We start from the raw sequence: 17,451 nt of genomic DNA, 5'->3' as shown, positions 1-17,451 counted from the left end.
ATTCAGCATTTCACTGTATGGTCTACACCTGTTGTATTCAGCATTTCACTGTAAGGTCTACACCTGTTGTATTCAGCATTTCACTGTAAGGTCTACACCTGTTGTATACAGCATTTCACTGTAAGGTCTACTACACCTGTTGTATACAGCATTTCACTGTAAGGTCTACACGTGTTGTATTCAGCATTTCACTGTAAGGTCTACACCTGTTGTATTCAGCATTTCATAGCATGGTCTACACCTGTTGTGTTGACATTTCACTGCTAGGTCTACACCTGTTGTATTCGCGCATGTGACCAATAACATTTGATTTGATAACCATTCATATGTCAGATCTAATATGAAGAACTGAATACAACCACAGAGAACCATTCATACTGTTAGATATATAAAGAACTAACTAAAAGAAAAGAGTTTGACCAAAATTCATTTACAATTTCATTTACTTTTATTGTATGTCAATTAAGTTGGCTTCAATAGAGTAACCTAAACATATTCATCATCAATGATGAAAATAACTAATCTAGTTTTAAAATACAATTTAATAAAACACATGTAGTTGTTTCATAAACTGTATATAATTAAACAAATAGTCCTTTAATAATAAAATAATCCCCCAAAATAATCCCCCCAAAATAATGTTGTGACTAACTCATTCCCACAGAAAACTGATCATCACACCATCTCTATCTGATACATGTTGTGTCTACTAACTCATTCCCACAGAAAACTGATCATCACATCATCTCTATCTGATACATGTTGTGTCTACTAATCTATCTCTATCTGATACATGTTGTGTCAGCTCATTCCCACAGAAAACTGATCATCACACCATCTCTATCTGACACATGTTGTATCTCATTCCCACAGAAAACTGATCATCACACCATCTCTATCTGATACATGGAAAGCAGTACCACCCAGTCAACCAGCCTCACAGAGGATATTCAACCCTAAGGGCAAATCCAAAGTCCTCTCAATATATGTAAAGTAAGAAGCTAACAAAACACATCAAAACTGACCAGGTGCCTCTGATCAGTAAGAAGTAAAGGCTAACATTCTAGAGCTCCTTTTTCTCAGCACAGTTCTCTCACAGTGAGAAACAATAGGATTACAAACTGTACTATGCTTTCTTGAGAATTAAGTGATGCAATGACTTTAATCTTAGTTGGTCTGAGAGAACTGATTAGGCTTCTCCCCTTTATGTATACATTGATGTGTTTTTAAGGTATACAATCTGGCAAAACTCTTACCACAGTCAGAGCAGTAGTAGGCTTCTCTCCTGTGTGTGCTCTTTTATGAACTTTTACATCAGTTGATGTTGTGAAGCCCTTACAGTCAGAGCAGGAGTAAGGCTTCTCTCCTTTATGTATAAATTGGTGTGTTTTTAAGTTGCCCGGTTGTGAGAAACTCTTCCCCACAGTCAGAGCAGCAGTAAGGCTTCTCTCCTGTATGTCGCTGGTGGCATTTTAATATTTCCAATCAGATGAAACTCTTCCCACATTCAGAGCAGTAGTAAGGCTTCTCTCCTGTATGTATTCGCTGGTGAGATCTGAAGTGGTTCTGTTGAAAGAAACTCTTCCCACCGTCAGAGCAGCAGTAAGGCTTCTCTCCTGTATGTAGACGTTTGTGTTTTTGTAAGTGGATATGTTGAGAGAACCTCTTCTCACAGCCAGAGCAGGAGTAAGGCTTCTCTCCAGTGTGCACTCTCTGATGAATTATTAGTGTCCCTGACGTTGTGAAGCTCTTCCCGCAGTCAGTACAGGAATATGGATTCTCACCTGTATGTATACGTTCATGTGTTTTTAAGGTATCAATCGGGAGAAAGTCTTCCCACAGTCAGTACAGGAATATGGATTCTCACCTGTATGTATACGTTCATGTTTTTTAAGGTATCCAATCGGGAGAAAGTCTTCCCACAGTCAGAGCAGGAGTATGGCTTCACTCCTGTATGTACATGTTGGTGTGTTTGCAAGTGGATCTGTTGAGAGAACCTCTTCCCACACTCAGAGCAGGAGTATGGCTTCACTCCTGTATGTACATGTTGGTGTGTTTGCAAGTGGATCTGTTGAGAGAACCTCTTCCCACATACAGAGCAAGAGTAAGGCTTCTCTCCAGTGTGCACTCTCTGATGAACTGTCAGAGATTGTGATGTTGTGAATCTCTTTCCACAGTTAGTGCAGGAATACGGATTCTCTCCTGTGTGTATTTTTATGTGTATTTTAAGCTTTGATAGAAATGGGAAAATCTCCTCACAATGTGGGCAGTGGTGAGACCTCTTAACTCTGTGATCTTCCCGGCTGTTGCTCTCTGGATGTAGAGAATGTCTCAACATGGTCTCCTGTGTGAACAACATCAGAAGAACCAGTCAGTGAGACATACATACGACTTCATATACAGTGTGTTCAGAAAGTATTCACCCCCTTGACTTTTTTCTACATTTTGTTGTGTTTCAGCCTGAATTTTAAAAGGATTACATTTGAGGATTTATGTAATTGGCGTACACAATACCACACACATGGATACATGACTACATATTGGATATCGTTGTACCAACATGAATTCTCCTACGACTATGTAGCATCTGAATATGAATACCACATCTGTAGATTCTAAACCACCAGTTGGTGGACCGATCAGGACAGAAAGTGGTAGGCCCGAAAAGTGTTTAGTCCTTACCCCATAACACCAGTGGAGTACCCCATAACACCAGTGGAATACCCCATAACACCAGTGGAATACCCCATAACACCAGTGGAATACCCCATAACGCCAGTGGAATACCCCATAACACCCCATAACGTGGAATACGTACCCCATAACACCCCCCCATAACGCCCCAGTGGAGTACCCCATAACACCGGTGGGGTAACCCATAACACCAGTGGAGTACCCATGGAAACACCAGTGGAGTACCCCATAACACCAGTGGAATACCCCATAACACCAGTGGAATAACCCAGTGGAGTACCCCATAACACCAGTGGAGTACCCCATAACACCAGTGGAATAACCCCATAACACCAGTGGAGTACCCCATAACACCGGTGGGTAGTGGAGTACCCATAACACCAGTTGGAACCCCATAACACCAGTGGAGTACCCCATAACACCAGTGGAGTACCCCATAACACCAGTTGAGTACCCCATAACACCAGTTGTGCCCCATAACACCAGTTGAGTACCCCATAACACCAGTTGACCCCATAACGCCAGTGGAGTACCCCATAACGCCAGTGGAATACCCCATAACACCAGTGGAATACCCCATAACACCAGTTGAGTACCCCATAACACCGTTAGTACCCCATAACACCAGTGGAGTACCCCATAACACCAGTGGAGTACCCCATAACACCAGTGGAGTACCCCATAACACCAGTTGAGTACCCCATAACACCAGTTGAGTACCCCATAACACCAGTTGAGTACCCCATAACACCAGTGGGTACCCCATAACGCCAGTGGAGTACCCCATAACACCAGTGGTACCCATAACACCAGTTGACCCCATAACACCGGTGGAGTGGTGGAGTACCCCATAACGCCAGTGGAGTACCCCATAACGCCAGTGGAGTGGAGTACCCCATAACACCAGTGGGTACCCCATAACACCAGTACCCCATAACACCAGTGGAATACCCCACATAACACCAGTGGAGTACCCCATAACACCAGTGGAGTACCCATAACACCAGTGGAATACCCAGTGGAATACCCCATAACACCAGTGGAGTACCCCATAACACCAGTGGAGTACCCCATAACACCAGTGGAGTACCCCCATAACACCAGTGGAATACCCCCGCACCAGTGGAGTACCCCATAACACCAGTGGAGTACCCCATTTCACCAGTGGAGATAACACCAGTGGAATACCCCATAACACCAGTGGATACCCCAATGGAGTTAAACCAGTGGAGCACCCCATAACGCGGTTTAAAATGAATTTAAAATGAAAATCTCGAGTCAATAAGTATTCAACCTTTGTTACGGCAAGCCTAAAATGTTGCATAACAAGTCACATAAGCAGCGTGGACTCACTCTGTGTGCCATAATAGTGTTTAAAATTAATTTTGAATGACTACTGTGGTAGCAGGATTACAAGATGTTACATTTAAGCACCAAATGATAGTTTTATTAAATAAATCCTAATGGCGCAGAGTGATGATGTCAGAGAGGGATGTGGTGAGAATGGGATGGTCTGAGTAAGGTTCTTAGGACTCTCTCTCCCTTTCTGAGTTAACTGAGAGGATTCTTTTTGAAGCTTGGGCTGGCAACTGTTAAAGAGATGGTTTCCAGTCGAGCTTCCTGCAGTTAGTTTGGGCGTAGGGTCAAGGAAATGGGTTTTTGCTAGATAGCTTGGGTTGACAATGACTTGGTGATAATTACCTAAAGCTGTCATTCCATAGACGATATGTGGTGTGTGTGACCCAAGAGCCTGGAAGAGTTTAGAACAATGCCTCATTGTCTCATCTTCCTGGCATCTGGGAAACTAAGCCGGGTTGGGGTAGAACACCATCCTGTGTAAATAACCAAGGTGGCTTATGGGAGTTGGAACCAGCCTGAGTTAGCATTTTTAAGTCATATAAAAGGTCTCGGTTTTATCATTATCGGTTAGGCTGCTCAGCTCAACAGTCAAGCCTGTTGGGCTGACTGGTGTCATTATTGCAATAATTAATAAATATTAAAAAATAATTTTTTTTTAAAGAAATGGCCAAGTCTCTTACTTGAATAGAATATTCCACCACACTACCTCATCTCTGTAACCCACACATACAATTATCTGTAAGGTTTCTCAGTCAAGCAGTATATTTCAAACAGATTCAACCACAAAGACCAGGGAGGTTTTCTAAGGGCACCTTTTGGTAGATGAGTAAATGTTTTAATAAAAGACATTGAATATCCCTTTGAGCATGGTGAAGTTATTCATTTCACTTTCGATGGTGTATCAATACACCCAGTCACTCCAAAGATACAGGCGTCCTTCCCAACTCAGTTCCCGGAGAAGAGGCCAATCTAACACAACACATCATTGAGTACCACTCTTCACATGGTGGTAGCTGCATCATGTTATGGGTATGCTTGTCATCGGCAAGGACTTGGATGTTAATTTGGGGATATAAAATTAAACGGAATAGAGCTAAGCACTGGCAAACTCCTAGAGGAAAACCTGGTTCAGTCTGCTTTCCAACAGACACTGGAAGACAAATTCACATTTCAGCAGGACGATAACCTAAAACATAAGGCCAAATATTCACTGGAGTTGCTTACCAAGACAACATTGAATGTTCCTGAGTGGCCTAGTTACAGTTTTGACTTAAATCGGCGTGAAAATCTATGACAAGACTTGAAAATGTCTGTCTAGCAATGATCAACCAACTTAAGAGAGCTTTAAGAATTTAAAAAACAATAAATGTGCAAATATTGTACAATCCAGGTGTGCAAAGCTCTTAAGAGATTTACCCAGAAAGACTCACAGCTGTAATCACTGCCAAAGGTGCTTCTACAAAGTATTGCCTCAGGGGTGTGAATACTTATGTTTTGCCTTTCATTACGGGGTATTGTGTGTGCAGATGGCTCAGAATAAATATCAATTTAATCCATTTTGAATTTGGGATGTAACATAACAAAATGTGGAATAAGTCAAGGGGTATGAATACTTTCTGAAGGCCCTGTCCAATACAAAAGGGGAATACAACCATTCTAAAATAATGAGCCATATCATCCTCCACTCACTATCACAAGGGTTAGTAACTACAACTACATATCATAACTATCACAAGGTTTAGTAACTACACAGACTCATTTCATATCATCCTCCACTCACTATCACAAGGGTTAGTAACTTCACAAGACTCAGTTCATACCATCCTCCACTCACTATCACAAGAGTTAGTAACTACACAGACTCATTTCATATCATCCTCCACTCATTATCACAAGGGTTAGTAACTACAGACTCATTTCATATCATCCTCCACTCACTACAACAGGGTTACTACAGACTCATTTCATAGAACTTTAAAACACTGGCAGTTTGTCAACTTCACTTCTTTAGTCTCCTCTCTGATCACTCCAGACAGCCCAGTGAATAAAACAAATGCTGACTGGTGTCAAACCAAGCAAGTGTCAGTAGCATGAAATAACATCTACCTTCTCATTGAAACAGTTCTACTGCTCTACTGCACCTTTTCATACACAGTGGAAGTTGGAATGAACAACAAAACATCGTTAGATAGAACCTTCTCTTACCATGAGAAACAGATTTCCCAATCTTCTCCTCCTCTCTTCATCTTTAATGTTGACATTCAGCTCCAGTGTTTGACTGCAGTCTTCCAGCTTTACTGATGCCATCTCTGGATCCTGCAGTGCAAACTGGGCCCCACTGTCACAATCAGGACCCAGTGACTGTAGGTTTGGACTCCGTGTGGAAGGAGAGAGGCAGGCTGGGTTTGTCCTCACTGTTGATGTTACCGGCCTCAGACTTGATCTGAGTCGGCCTGTAGTAACAATGAGAAACAGACACAAAAATGATTGTCTTGACAGTTCAGGCACTTTCTTTAACAAAAATTTTAAAAATCTATTTTTTCTTGTTCCAAGTATCTCATTACAATAGATCAGGAAGCTAAACATTGATAACAAAACATTCATTCACATTAAACAATTGCAAACTTTAAATTACACAATGTAAAGTGCACTTAAAGTGGAACTGACAGCGTTTTCACTACTTTACAGATATGAAACAAACAGACAATCACTATATCAGTCAAAAATATTTTAAAAAATCACAGTCTATGCTACAAAACCCACTTCATAAGCTGTTTTAAAAATAGGTCCATTTGACTCAACATCCCATGACGTACAGTAAGACATTGTTGGCAGAATAGATGGATGCAGTTCAATGTGTCATGATTTTCCCTTCTGGGTGTCACGCCCTGGTCTTAGCATTTTGTGTTTTCTTTATTATTTTGGTCAGGCCAGGGTGTGACATGGGTTATTTATGTGGTGTGTTTTGTCTAGGTTTTTTTTGTAGGTCATGGGATTGTGGTTAGTGGGGTTGTCTAGAAAAGTCTATGGTTGCCTGAAGTGGTTCTCAATCAGAGGCAGGTGTTTATCGTTGTCTCTGATTGGGAACCATATTCTTTGAGTGTTTCGTGGGTGATTGTTCCTGTCTCTGTGTTAGTTTGCACCAGTATAGGCTGTTTAGGTTCTCACGTTACGTGTATTGTTCGTGTTTATCTTTTATTAAACATGTATCGAAATAATCACGCTGCATTTTGGTCCACCTCTCCTTCACCGGAAGAAAACCGTAACACTGGGTGACAATCAGAGAGCCCCCACTCCCACCAGAGAAGGGGGAATGGGATGACGTTGGCCAGTTTGATGACGGTCGTAAATACCTCACAGAAACTATCTCTTCCTTGTCATGCAATAATGAGGGAGAAAACCTCTGTGGAACAAAGGGAGTCCTCCCTCAAACTCCCAACATCAACAGACTGGATAATGAAACAATGTTTCTGTCATCCAATCATTTGGAATGGTCCTGTGGGTACTTAAAGAACAATCCTGTTGAATGCATTACTCATTTGTGATGTCACTAAGGACAGTAGAACAACATAAGTGTACATTTCCCAGTTATCAGATTCACATCTAAATGTTGGGGAGACTTATATGATTAAATATTAAACTATTTGTGAGGAGATGAAATGTGATGTTAGCCTTCTAAATGAGAATAGTTTTTCATATGAAAGTTCTACCCAGTCAGTGACCACACCCGCGAGAGCACAGACATTATTTCGGCGTCATCGAACACCCCCTTTTGTGAGGTGCATAAAACCACTCGTTAACTAAATCTACATTCTGTCCATTCTGTCTTTCCCGGTCTTTATCTGTCCCCACCTCTTTCCATTGTCTACAAAGCCGTCATATCGGGTTAGTCCACTAGGGACCTTTCATTGCATTATGTTAGTATTCTATAATCATCCTGTGTGTGTGTTTATCTATTTCTGTGTGATTATTTCATTAGTTAGTAAATAAATAATAATTAATTGAAACATTCATTATGAGACTGAGAGTAATAATTCATAATTGATTAATATGATGTGGGTAGGATATCGAGATATTCTGATCTACATTTGAGTTAATTTGGGAAACGGTAACTCGTTAAATAAACTTTTCCGTGGTGCCCCAGGTTACTACTTAATCAATTGTTACATGGTTAATTTAACCGCGTAATAATTGACCGTGGTATGTAATTATTAGATGAATAGCCATCATCACATTAATGGTAGCAACAACACGACAAATGCATGATTAATATAATTCACCAATACATTCTAAATGTTTTATTTCATTGAATATTACAACATACAATCTACCTGCAGTGAACAGTAGGTAACAATATGGTGATGTCATTACCTTGCCTTCCTATTGATGGGGCATCCCTTACCCCTAACCTTACCCCTAACCTGACGTTACCCCTAACCCTTACCCCTAATTCCTTACCCCTAACTCCTAACCCCTTACTCTATCTCTAACCCGATTCCCATGTCTACCCCTTTGGCATTTGTAAACATGAAGGCACAGAACAGTAGGTAACAATATGGTGATGTCATGACCTTGCCTTCCGATTGATGGGACATCAAATCAACACAGGTTATGTTACCAACGTTTAGTTTAGACAAGAGGTTATAGCAGAGGGCCATTTCTGAGCCTTCGGCAAATTAGATTACTGTTCTACTGTAATGTTCTCGGTCAATGCACGTGATTGGATGTGGGGTCAGGGAAGTGAATGTGATTGGCTTAGAGCTCAGGTGAGAACACGGGTAATTGTGTTAGTATTGGATGAAGCATTAGGACGACAGGAACCTCTCCGAAAGGGACACAGTGTGCCATGGAGGCACCGCTCGGCCCCCTGGGTATCAGTGACTGTACCTGGATCTTTCTAGGTTCGTCATTTATTTAACAGGTCTGGTGTCATGTATCTGGTTGGATCACCATGTCTCATTATACAACTCACTGTATACTGGAGCCATTGTAGGTTACAGAGAAACTGTAATACTGGATCCATTGTAGGTTACAGAGGAACTGTAATACTGGATCCATTGTAGGTTACACAGGAACTGTAATACTGGATCCATTGTAGGTTACACAGGAACTGTAATACTGGATCCATTGTAGGTTACACAGGAACTGTAATACTGGATCCATTGTAGGTTACACAGGAGCTGTATACTGGATCCAAACTGCTGGACCTTTCACTGGTGACTGTCAGCTGCATTACTTTGAAAGACATACTAATGGGCTTATTGTCTGTGTCTCTCTCCCTCTCTCTGTTATTGTCTGTGTCTCTCTCTGTCTGTCTCTCTCCTCAAAGTGGACCTCTGGGTGATAACACTAACAGGAGATTTACTATGTCTTTTTGGTGATAAAACCTAAAGAGCATTCCAGAGCATGAGTTAATGTTTCTGTTCTATACGGTTGGCTCAGTAGGGCGACACTGTCTCTAGGAAAACTGTCTGCTGTGAATTATAAGTATCTTTCATAAAAATCTTAACCAAAATCTTATAGATCTTCTCATTGAAAGCAAGTCTAAGAAGCGGTAAATCTGTTCTATGTGCGCTCAAACAGGATTCAATGCTGGTCTAACCAATCGGAATCCACGCGTTAGATAAAATACGGAACAGTTCTGTATTACACTGAAAGAATAAACGTTTTGTTTTCGAGATGATAGTTTCCGGATTCGACCATATTACTGACCTAAGGTTCGTATATCTGTGTGTTATTATGTTATAACTAAGTCTATGATTTGATAGAGCAGTCTGACTGAGCGATGGTAGGCACCAGCAGGCTCGTAGCATTCATTCAAACAGCACTTTTATGCATTTTGCCAGCAGCTCTTCGCAATGCTGTTTATGACTTCAAACCTATCAACTCCTGAGATTTGGCTGGTGCAACCGATGTGAAATGGCTAACTAGTTAGCGGGAGCGCGCTAATAGCGTTTCAAATGTCACTCGCTCTGAGACTTGGAGTAGTTGTTCCCCTTGCTCTGCATGGGTAATGCTGCTTCGAGGTGGCTGTTGTCGATGTGTTCCTGGTTCGAGCCCAGGTAGGAGCAAGGAGGGGCGGAAGCTATACTGTTACACTGGCAATGCTAAATTGCCTATTAAGAACATCCAATAGTCAAAGATATATGAAATACAAATCGTACAGAGAGAAATAGTCCTATAATTCCTATATTAACTACAAACTAAAACTTCTTACCTGGGAACCACCAGCTTTCATATGTTCTCATGTTCTGAACAAGGAATTTATACGTTAGCTTTGGGCGGCAGGATAGCCTAGTGGTTAGAGCATTGGACTAGTGACCTGGAAGGTTGCAAGTTCAAATCCCGAGCTGACATGGTACAAATCTGTCATTCTGCCCACTGTTCCTAGGCCGTCTTTGAAAATAAAAATTTGTTCTGAACTGACTTGCCTGGTTAAGTAAACATGGCACATTACTTTTTTCTCCAACACTTTGTTTTTGCATTATTTAAACCAAATTGAACATGTTTCAATATTTATTTGAGGATAAATTGATTTTATTGATGTATTATATTAAGTTAAAATAAGTGTTCATTCAGTATTTTTGTAATTGTCATTATTACAAATAAATCAATAAAAAAAATGTCTGATTTATCGGTATCGGTCATTTTTGGTCCTTCAATAATCGGTATCTGTGTTGAAAAATCATAATCGGTGACCTCTAGGCTTGATCAGCAACAAGTAAAAATGGCCTCTTCTCGGGTTACAACACTCACTACCGAGTTACAAACTGCCTCTGGAAGCAAAGTCAGCACAAGAACTGTTACTCGGGAGCTTCGCGAAATGGGTTTCCATGGCCGAGCAGCCGCACACAAGCCTAAGATCACCATGCACAGTGCCAAGCGTCGGCTGAGTAATGTAAAACTCGGCGCCATTGGACTCTGGGGCAGTGGAAACGCATTCTCTGGAGTGATAAATCACACTTCACCATCTGGCAGTCTGACGGACAAATCTGGGTGTTGCTTCTATTGCCAATTCTATGGATATATGATTAGAATGATCCTGATAAATGAGATGGCCTGGATCAGAGAAGCTGTCCGTCTCGTCACGTTCATATGCATGGCACAGTGGAGATGCAACATGTTGCACAGGTCAGATAGGCTAGTAGCATGGAGAAATATTGTCCAGGCGCTTTTTTCCAAGGGAGGTTTTATAAATTGACTGGCTGGGCTGTGGGACAGTGGATGTGGTAAAACTAATGGAACTGCTAACAGGCATTATGCATGAATATTGGTGATAACTCCTTGCTATCAACCAATCAGCATCCAGGATCCAAACAACCCATTTTATAATGTGACAAAGAGATTGGTAAATGATATAACACCCGTTATAACATCTGGTATGTAGACACTTATGTAGCATGTAATAGAATAGGACATAAGTTGTCATGCAGACTGTGTAATAGCAGTTGTTATTAACAGTAGGCATTAGCGCATATGACAACAGGATAAACAGTCATCTAGAAACACCCATTATGAACTAGTTTCATAAGATGTTATGCGGTTACTCATTACTGTTGTATAGGTGTTATAAAAGGCTTTATTAACACATGACTAAGGACACCCAGAGTAACGTGTTACCCCAACTTCTCCTGATCATTTCATAGACAAACTGCCAGTGTTCTGAAGTTCTATTTCAATTCTCTAGTCTGCGCCAGGTCACAGTTGTAAATGAGAACTTGTTCTCAACTAGCCTACCTGGTTAAATAAAGGTGAAATTAAAAAAATAGTAAAAAGTCTACTCTGAACACTCCAGATAGCCCAGTGAATAAAACACAAGTTCTACAGCAACTTTCAACGCAGTTTGAAGTTGAAATGAACAACAGACTGGAGCTCTTCAGGGACGTGTGAGTCAGAATTATAGAATCAACCTGAAGATAGAACCTGTTCTTACCATCATAAACAGATTTCCCAATCTTCTCCTCCTCTTCTTCATCTTTAATGTTGACATTCAGCTCCAGTGTTTGACTGCAGTCTTCCAGCTTCACTGATGTCATCTCTGCATCCTCCAGTGCAAACTGGGCTCCACTGTCACAATCAGGACCCAGTGACTGTAGGTTTGGACTCAGTGTGGAAGGAGAGAGGCAGGCTGGGCTTGTCCTCACTGTTGATGTTACCGACCTCAGACTTGACCTAAGTCAAAAAAAAAAAGTTTAAATAATTTTAACAGAACAGTAGTTCACCTGCCTCACAATTAATGCTTGGGTTGCTTGCTTAAGAATCTTTCCTGGTAAATATTTAGCTATCCTTCTGATAAAGCATGCAGTTTATGCAGCACTATTTACTATGTTCCTGAATAACCATTTCTTCACTGTATTATTTCACCTCACAAAAAAATATTGTATTTCCCATTTTCACACTATAGAAACAATTACAGACAAAGTTAGAAACACCTGAATGTCTGAATATTGTTACACATGTAAAAATAATAAGAAGTGAACCCGCGCTGCCTGCACTGAATTCAGTTGACGTAGACAGAAGGGGAGCCGCCATTTTACCATCTCGTGAATTTTACACAAAACCAATAACGAACTCAAAAATCGCAAATAATTTGATTTTTTAAATTAAATTAGCTTTACTAAATGATTTTCATTCAATCAGCCAACCCCAAAGTCTCTAGCTATTTGACTTATAAAATAGTAATGCTCACTCGGCTTGACACAAAAGTAAAACGTAAAACCTTTACCAAACGTGATAATACCATAAAGGATGTGTTACCCAGCACGTTATGACATGTTCTTTCGATATTACAAAGTGTAAACGTGCTATTACATACCTGTAGTAATACATGTGAAACTGACACAAAATATATCGTCTCCACCACACAGTTCTGGCGCCTTCCCGGAACGTCCTGTTCCACCACTGCAACAGAGCAAATGCGACATCACAGACAGAACAATGCGACAGATATTTCATTGGATGTATATATATGGTAGTGAGGGGAAAGCCCACTGGCAGAGAGTGAGAGAAGATGGAACGATATGGGTTTTGGCCGAAATTCGGCAAATTTTCTCATGCATTAAACATTTTATCTCAATACAGTTTTCTGTTCCTCAAACTACAATCTGTTATGAACAGAGTGGACAACGTTTGCTTAGGAATCCAAAGGCAAATTGAGTTAATGCACACAAGCGCTTCACCGACTAGGCGTTGCCTAAAGGAAATATTCAGGTTTGCTGGAACACGCCAATAGGATATCACTCGCGCGTGCTTGGCTCTGCCCACTATGACTCCCATTGGAAACAACAAGATGTGGTCTATCTTGGTTGACATAAACATATTTAGAGACACCTGTGTGTACATATTTGGAGACAAGACACTCTTGCGTATTGCTGCCTATCCAAGGGTGGGGTACGGATTTCACATTTAGGTCACAAAAACAACTGGGAAAAGGAGAATGGGAAAATCTTAAATTGCACCATTTAATCCTGTACCGATTTACTATCCCCAAAAACTCACCACACCATCCCACTACTTTGGCCCTAAACGATCCTACACCAGGCCGTCTGCCTTGGAGGATGGAACCACTTCCCTCAACTTTTTTCTGCACTAAAATCTCTCACACCCAAATATGTATCTGCTGCTGAAACCACCACATCTATTTTATGTGATTTCCACTCCCATCAGTGCAGTGCAGTTGATCACAATGACTATAAAGGCAAGGAATTCGACCTTACTAAAACTCATTCTCAGCAAGACTACAAATCCCTGCAGGAAGCTCCCACAGTTAGTCTCTAGCCGACACTGTCAGCTACCGTTCACCACCTCGATCAGCGAGACCTCCTGGATCCAATCCATGAATGAACATCCTCTTTCTCTGTTTTAGATACTCACTGGCTACATGTTAGCTAGCTAGTTAGCAGAGCAGTAGATCAAACATCATTGTTTTACTTAGCCTAGGTAATTGTTTGTATAGTATGTCAACGTTGGTGTCTATTTCAGACCTCATGGTATTTTTCAAGGATAAGCATAAGAGCATTGGAAGAGGAGAAGAAGACCCATGTGGAGGAGTGCAGCTATAGTAAGTTCACCGGTTTGGCCATGTGGAGCATTGAGTGCAGCTATCAGGCCCAGCATAGGTAGACCCAGCATTAGGTCAGCAGACAAGCATTCACCCAGCATTAGTCAGGCCCAGCATTGGTCAGACCCAGCATTAGGTCAGACCCAGCATTAGGTCAGACCCAGCATTAGGTCAGACCCAGCATTAGGTCAGACCCAGCAGCATTAGGTCAGACCCAGCATTAGGTCAGACCCAGCATTAGGTCAGGCCCAGCATTAGACCCAGCATTAGGTCAGACCCAGCATTAGGTCAGGCCCAGCATTAGGTCAGACCCAGCATGAGGTCAGACCCAGCATTAGGTCAGACCCAGCATTAGGTCAGACCCAGCATGAGGTCAGGCCCAGCATTAGGTCAGACCCAGCATTAGGTCAGACCCAGCCAGACCCAGCATTAGGTCAGCCCCAGCATTAGGTCAGACCCAGCATTAGGTCAGACCCAGCATTAGGTCAGACCCAGCATTAGGTCAGACACAGCATTAGGTCAGACCAGCATTAGCAGGCCCAGCATGAGGTCAGACCCAGGTCATTAGGTCAGACCCAGCATTAGGTCAGACCCAGCATTAGGTCAGACCCAGCATTAGGTCAGACCATTAGGTCAGCATTAGGGACCCAGCATCAGGCCCAGCATTAGGTCAGACCCAGCAGCATTAGGTCAGGCCCAGCATTAGGTCAGACCCAGCATTAGGTCAGGCCCAGCATTAGGTCAGGCCCCCAGCATTAGGTCAGACCCAGCATTAGGTCAGACCCAGCATTAGGTCAGACCCAGCATTCAGACCCAGTCAGGCCCAGCATTAGGTCAGACCCAGCATTAGGTCAGACCCAGCATTAGGTCAGACCCAGCATTAGGTCAGACCCAGCATTAGGTCAGAGCCCAGCATTCAGACCCAGGTCAGACCCAGCATTAGGTCAGACCCAGCATTAGGTCAGACCCAGCATTAGGTCAGGCCCCCAGCATTAGGTCAGACCCAGCATTAGGTCAGACCCAGCATTAGGTCAGGCCCAGCATTAGGTCAGACCCAGCATTAGGTCAGACCCAGCATTAGGTCAGACCCAGCATGAGGTCAGACCCAGCATTAGGTCAGGCCCAGCATTAGGTCAGACCCAGCATTAGGTCAGGCCCAGCATTAGGTCAGACCCAGCCCAGCATTAGGTCAGGCCCAGCATTAGGTCAGGCCCAGCATTAGGTCAGACCCAGCATTAGGTCAGGCCCAGCATTAGGTCAGGCCCAGCATTAGGTCAGACCCAGCATTAGGTCAGGCCCAGCATTAGGTCAGGCCCAGCATTAGGTCAGGCCCAGCATTAGGTCAGACCCAGCATTAGGTCAGACCCAGCATTCAGGCCCAGGGTCAGGCCCAGCATTAGGTCAGGCCCAGCATGAGGTCAGGCCCAGCATTAGGTCAGACCCAGCATTAGGTCAGACCCAGCATTAGGTCAGGCCCAGCATTAGGTCAGGCCCAGCATTAGGTCAGGCCCAGCATTAGGTCAGACCCAGCATTAGGTCAGGCCCAGCATTAGGTCAGGCCCAGCATTAGGTCAGACCCAGCATTAGGTCAGACCCAGCATTAGGTCAGACCCAGCATTAGGTCAGGCCCAGCATTAGGTCAGGCCCAGCATTAGGTCAGACCCAGCATTAGGTCAGGCCCAGCATTAGGTCAGGCCCAGCATTAGGTCAGGCCCAGCATTAGGTCAGGCCCAGCATTAGGTCAGACCCAGCATTAGGTCAGACCCAGCATTAGGTCAGACCCAGCATTAGGTCAGACCCAGCATTAGGTCAGGCCCAGCATTAGGTCAGACCCAGCATTAGGTCAGACCCAGCATTAGGTCAGACCCAGCATTAGGTCAGACCCAGCATTAGGTCAGACCCAGCCCAGCATTATTAGGTCAGGCCCAGCATTAGGTCAGACCCAGCATTAGGTCAGACCCAGCATTAGGTCAGGCCCAGCATTAGGTCAGGCCCAGCATTAGGTCAGGCCCAGCATTAGGTCAGGCCCAGCATTAGGTCAGGCCCAGCATTAGGTCAGACCCAGCATGAGGGATAAAGATGATCCTGTGTCTGGTGAGTGTAGCTATTAAATGAAGTTTGAGCATCTTTGCAATACAATATGTTCTTATCAGGCCCAGGTGTCAGGCCCAGCATTCTATTACATTAGGTCAGGCATTAGGTCATGAGAATGAATCTAAATTAGGTCTTAGGTCAGGCCCAGCATGAGCATTCAGAATTGGTCAGACCCAGCATTAGGTCAGACCCAGCATTCGACATCCAGCCTGTTTTGTAGTTTAATGAAGTTTGAGCATCTTTGCAATACAATATCTTCATAAGGCAACATTCTATTTATTAATCATTCAGACCCAGGATACCATTCGTTGTATTGTAAGTGGCTGAACGTTGCCATTGGATGTCAGAAGCATTAGTGAATTCAAATTTTGAAGTCAGACCCAGCAGTCTGGAGACCCAGCATTAAGAGCATTAGGTCTGTTCAGGCCCAGCATAGTTTAATGACCAGACACAAATCTTCATAAGGCACTGTATTTATTTATTCAGAGGGGTACATGCATTCAGTCTTGATCGTGTCATGTCTTTGGCGTCATTAAAGTGAAAAAAATAAAATTAAAGTGAAGACTTATTTTATCAAGTCAATTCTCTGTAATTATTAAAACGTGATTCAACTAATCATGTAAATGTAATTATCTAGGAAGTCAAGGAACCAAGGAAAATCTTCAGATAACAAAGTTCTAATTTTCCTAATATAACTCTTCAGATATTTTAATATCTGATCAATTAGTCTTCTAATTAATGAATTATTCTTTACCTCACATTAGTCTCATTCCAAATGTCATAAATTGTTGGTTATCTGCACGAATCATCCATACATCAATTCTCTTAATCATTTATTTACTAACTAAAAAATCAGAGAAATGCATAAACAAACAACAGTAGCTATGGTTACAAGGAAACGATAGGGGAGGTTCCCTTGTGGGCTAAACCGATATGACCGACAAAAGGAGTTAAGACACAGTTGATATTTATATTCAATGAAATGCTAATCCTTTGCACATGAACACTCAGTCATTCGGGAATAATTGCAATCAATATATATTTACGCCCAGTGTGTCGTCATGATCTATGTTGGAATCGTCCTTCTGTCTGTTGGAGAGTCAGTTCATCATTATCTCTCTCTCTCTGCCTCCCTGAAGATCAAGTCTTGAAAATGATTTTATTAAATATTATACAGCGGTAATGTCATCAATCAAATCAAACTATATTTATTTGGCACATTTCTTACAACAAATGCATTTCAA

At 42.3% G+C, this 17,451-nt stretch overlaps 2 long non-coding RNA genes across 3 annotated transcripts in view; both read right to left on the bottom strand.

The window, feature by feature from the left end:
• Window positions 1-1,569: 1,569 nt before the first annotated feature.
• Window positions 1,570-17,451, bottom strand: part of LOC135536818 (uncharacterized) — a 22,434-nt gene continuing 6,552 nt past the window's right edge. Inside the window, exon 3 of the long non-coding RNA XR_010455067.1 lies at window positions 1,570-2,344. This is a non-coding gene — a long non-coding RNA (uncharacterized LOC135536818). The remainder of the gene's footprint in view (window positions 2,345-17,451) is intronic.
• LOC135536819 (uncharacterized) lies at window positions 6,311-13,222 on the bottom strand. 2 transcript variants are annotated; one of them, XR_010455068.1, is made up of 3 exons: window positions 12,869-13,222; window positions 11,987-12,225; window positions 6,311-6,506 (listed from the first exon to the last, which is right to left on the bottom strand). It is a non-coding gene; the product is annotated as an uncharacterized LOC135536819 (long non-coding RNA). The 2 variants fall into 2 exon arrangements; XR_010455069.1 differs by lacking the exon at window positions 6,311-6,506 and adding an exon at window positions 7,486-7,549.

This window comes from Oncorhynchus masou, unplaced genomic scaffold (assembly GCF_036934945.1).
Source record: "Oncorhynchus masou masou isolate Uvic2021 unplaced genomic scaffold, UVic_Omas_1.1 unplaced_scaffold_666, whole genome shotgun sequence".
NCBI classification, from domain to species: domain Eukaryota; kingdom Metazoa; phylum Chordata; class Actinopteri; order Salmoniformes; family Salmonidae; genus Oncorhynchus; species Oncorhynchus masou.
This window is presented reverse-complemented; position numbering and strand designations above follow the sequence as displayed.